This window comes from Copadichromis virginalis, linkage group LG3 (assembly GCF_057382275.1).
Source record: "Copadichromis virginalis isolate Kocher_CV1m ecotype Utaka linkage group LG3, C_Virginalis_male_GT1.1, whole genome shotgun sequence".
Lineage (NCBI taxonomy): Eukaryota > Metazoa > Chordata > Actinopteri > Cichliformes > Cichlidae > Copadichromis > Copadichromis virginalis.
In genome coordinates, this window is record NC_140620.1 from 60,810,364 (window position 1) to 60,814,716 (window position 4,353).

Sequence of the window (4,353 nt, forward strand, 5' to 3'; positions counted from 1 at the left end):
CAAAAGACTGGAAATACTTCGTAAAAATCTGGTGAAACACTTTAAAGCCAGTGGGATTAAATGGGAAACATAAAATTTAATACTAGACAAAGACCGATTGAATCATGAAGCAAAGAATTAATAACTAAATCACAAGTAGAAAATGTTATGCAGATATTATTGGATAGATTTTGGTGTAGAAAAAAATGACAAGAAATGAAAAATGAAAGTTATCTGGTCTTTTTCTTTAAAGAGTAGCCTACTGCAGAGCAGCAACACTGACAAAGACCATCATCACCAATACTGCAGCTAATACAATGATCCAGGAGGAAACTTGAAAAAGCAGGAAAAATGTGACACTGATCAAAATGAATACATCAATTATTTATCAAAGAGAAAATGCATACTAGCACAATGCATTGTTATTGCATCTCAGTTTCTCACCATCACTGATAATCTGACGTCTGCTGGACCTCAGGAATCGTCTCCATCACCTCTCTGTGAGGAGCAGAGAGCACTCGTGCTGCACATCCCACCTGTGTGCTGTGTTTACGTGAACCTGAGAGCACAGCTGTAGTGGTGACAGTGAATGTAGCGTTGGTGTTGGACACACTGACAGTGTTGTACTGTGAGAAGCTGAGGTGTTGTTGTGAGAGTGTTACAGTGGGAGCAGGTCGACCAGTGGCTGAACAGGAAACAACCCACTCTTCAGCAGAGTTTGACTCTCTGACACCAACAGCAGGTTCATGCAGCTCTGTGAAGGATCAGGAGATATAAAATAAGGAGTATATTGTTAAAGATACATTGACTTCTAACACATGTAACGCATTAAGGTAAAATTTCTTACCATAAGGATGTGTTACACGATTTATAAACCCCAGTTTGTTAATTATTTGTTCATTATTCATAACTATATACTTAATTTTTAAAAATTAAGTGTTTTTGGTCAAATGGAATTTCTTTTTGGGTAATTTTAGCCCCTTTTAGCCCTCTGCCAAAATGTTTTAACCTTTCTGTCTCTAACAGTAAAACATCGTTCCTTTATCTTCTGTGTCTGGTGTGTTGGTCAGGATTAGCTAGCTTGGCAAAAAGTTCACATTAAACAAAGTGTGTTACTGTGAGGTGTGTGTTCGTACTATGAGTCACAGCTCGAGTTTTCTTGCGGGTGAAGGTTTTTCACCTCGCTGTCATTCTTGCATAAAAGTGTTTGACCCCTTCAGAAAAAAAACGAAATTTGGGATTATTTTTTGTTTTGTTCATTGTGTGTATTTGTTTCTACTTTTTACTTTTTCTTTTACTGTGTACAGCACTTTGGTCAACCTGTGTTGTTTTTAGACATGGTTATTGATTGATTGATTGATTGATTGATTGATTGATTGATTGATTGATTGATTGATATGTCTTTGATTAAAATACAGCCTACTCCACATCCTCCAAGTTACAGAGAAGAGGAACCATCTGGGGTGAACTTGTGCACTTGGTATTGGCTGTCATGGTCCCTGTGCCTCTCCGGCTCGCTCATGTTGGCCACAGGTTTGTTTGGTTTTCTCTCCTGCTTCCCTGGGTGGAGCTCATTGTGGGCTCTCACCCTTGGCCCACGTATCTGCGGTGATTTCTACACCTGTTGCTGATCAGGCGGCGTCCCCCTTGCCTATTTAACGCTGCGGCACGGAGTATTCGGCACTGGAACGTTGAACCTCCCATGTTCGTTCTCTCAGCTCTCCTAAGACAAACTCTCTCAGTGTTGTGTGGCGTATTGATCTAATTGGACTCTTTGTGTTTAGATCTCCCCGGAACTGGTGGCGGACCCTGACCTGTGATCCCTGTGTGTGTCAACATAAGTGGAAATTGGAGCGAGAGTGGCTGTGGAGAAGCGAGTGTGCGTAAGAAGAGGAGTGGCGGAGTTTGGGCCGAGTGGGGAGCGAGTGTGGATTCCTTCCCCTGGAGCCCTGAAGCCCTGCCCCATTCACTGTATATACACATCACTGTGGTTTCCCTTCTGTGTTAATAAATTGTCAACCCTTTGCTTGCCAGAACGCTGCCTGCGTCTGAATCCATCTGTTAGCCCTGACATTGGATACCTGGAAATCAGTGAAGGGACCATTAATGCTTCAACTTGTACACAGGTTTGAGAGCAACCACCCAAAAGCTTCTGCTAATAAACACTAGTCTGTGTTTGTGATGCAAATGTTTCTGGCTGTGTTCACAAACATTTAGTAAGGTGAGTGAGGAATATTAATACTTATTATTAGATCATTAGCAGACTGTAGAACTTGACTGCACGCCAAGGTGGCAGTTCAGCCATTTGATTCATGTTGCAGCAGCTCATGAGTGAATGAACATCGTGCAATAAAAGTACTTCTAGAAGTACATTTTTGCAAAAACGCACATTGTGGAGGAATGTAGGGAAGACACGAGGGAGCCCAATATTTTACTCAAACGTTAATCGCTGCATCACACAACTGAACATTCAAAGCGCCAAAACCTAACCCTCTCACTTCCCGTTACACTGGGTACGAGTGGAGCTACCTGGTGGTATGTACTTACATTTATTTAAATTTACTTGAGTAGGGTAGAGTCATGCTAATGACCTAATAATTTTATTCAGGTGTGTTGCAGCAGAGATACATTTCAAAGCTTCAGGACGCTGGCTCTCAAGGCCTGGAGTTTGACACCCCTGCTTTACACAAAGATGGGTTAAATCACAGTGCAAAGAATGAATGAATAAATGAAATATAAAAAATAAATAATTATTAAATAGTCTTACACATCAATGTCATTGGTTGACTTTTGAAGTATTTGAATCCTTATTGGGTTCCCTGAGTGACAGAAGGATTAAAACACTTTAAAATCAGTACTGAAAATATGTGCAGACATTACTGGATAGATTTAGGGTTAGAATCAATAAATCACTATCATGTTAATAAGATAAGACACATTACAAAACGACATACTAGAAAGTGAAAAGGTAACTTTTCTTCAAGCAGCATAGTGGAGCAACAGAAAAAGACAAACCCCAACACCAGCACTGCTGCAGCTATTACAGTGATTGAGGGAAAATCTGTGAAAAAAACAGACGCTGACCAACAATAATACATCACTCATGAAGTACTGAAGTCATTGTTATTAGATCCCAGTCAAATTTACCCAAGTATCATCCGTCTCTAGTCTAGTCTGTGGTATACAGAAAGAGTTTCTCACCACCAACAGATGTTTTTTGGACCTCAGGAATCGTCTCCATCACCTCTCTGTGAGGAGCAGAGAGCACTCGTGCTGCACATCCCACCTGTGTGCTGTGTTTACGTGAACCTGAGAGCACAGCTGTAGTGGTGACAGTGAATGTAGCGTTGGTGTTGGACACACTGACAGTGTTGTACTGTGAGAAGCTGAGGTCTTGTTGTGAGAGTGTTACAGTGGGAGCAGGTCGACCAGTGGCTGAACAGGAAACAACCCACTCTTCAGCAGAGTTTGACTCTCTGACATCAACAACAGGTTCATGCAGCTCTGTGAAGGATCAGGAGATATTGCAAGGAATATGTTGTTGAAAGGAAATCAGTTTCTAGCACATTTAAACACATTAATGCAAAGGTTCTTACCATAGACTTGGAAGCAGGTTCTACCAGTGAAGGAGCCTTCAGGATAAGTGTTAAACAGACAGTGATAGCATCCTTCATCCTGCTCCGTCACATTCCTGATGACTATGGAGCAGTTCTGTAGTCCAGTGTATTTAAACTTGACTTTATCGTTAAAGCCATCATTCACTCTCTGACCATAGTACTTGCTGTAGGTGGCAACATTTGTCTCCACATCACGTGAGATTTTCTGCCATGTGACCTGAAGGACGTCTTTAGTGTCCAAGAGCTGACAGCTGAATTCAGCATCTTCTCCCACTGCTGCCAGCACAGTCTGCTGTGTTTGGACCACTGCTGTTAGAGCTGCATGGAGAATAACATGAGTTAGAGATGTGGAACTGAGAGGTATTGATGGGAAGGATTAAACAATCATTCGGGTCATGGAGTAGTCTGTGTTTTAGGCTCAAACAAATTGACATATGGGTACCACTTAAATGTGATGTAGACTATAAATATAAACCTGACACTCATTGTTTCATACTGTATGTTTCAGGGACATTTTCTTTCATCTATAAAAAAAAAGTAAGACAATTCAGTTAGCTACCAACTAAACAAAGAAAGTCAGATAGATGTACAGATCGTGTCTATATTGGTTCTGTTGGTCCATGACCAATTCTGGAGGTCTGTACTGCATTTGAACTTTTCCAACAATTTGGAGGTCCAACCATGATTTAAGCTGGACATCAATATGGCGTTCAACATTAGAACCTTGGACTTGATGTATATTTGTTGGACATCATGT

The 4,353-nt window shown here is 41.1% G+C and overlaps 2 long non-coding RNA genes across 2 annotated transcripts; one reads left to right on the forward strand and one right to left on the reverse strand.

The window, feature by feature from the left end:
- Positions 1 to 910: 910 nt before the first annotated feature.
- On the forward strand, positions 911 to 2,015 carry LOC146716438 (uncharacterized). Its single transcript, XR_014918994.1, has 2 exons — positions 911 to 1,512; positions 1,764 to 2,015. It is a non-coding gene; the product is annotated as an uncharacterized LOC146716438 (long non-coding RNA).
- Positions 2,016 to 2,379: 364 nt separating this feature from the next.
- On the reverse strand, positions 2,380 to 3,477 carry LOC146716439 (uncharacterized). Its single transcript, XR_014918993.1, has 3 exons — positions 3,181 to 3,477; positions 2,934 to 3,040; positions 2,380 to 2,798 (listed from the first exon to the last, which is right to left on the reverse strand). It is a non-coding gene; the product is annotated as an uncharacterized LOC146716439 (long non-coding RNA).
- Positions 3,478 to 4,353: the final 876 nt, after the last annotated feature.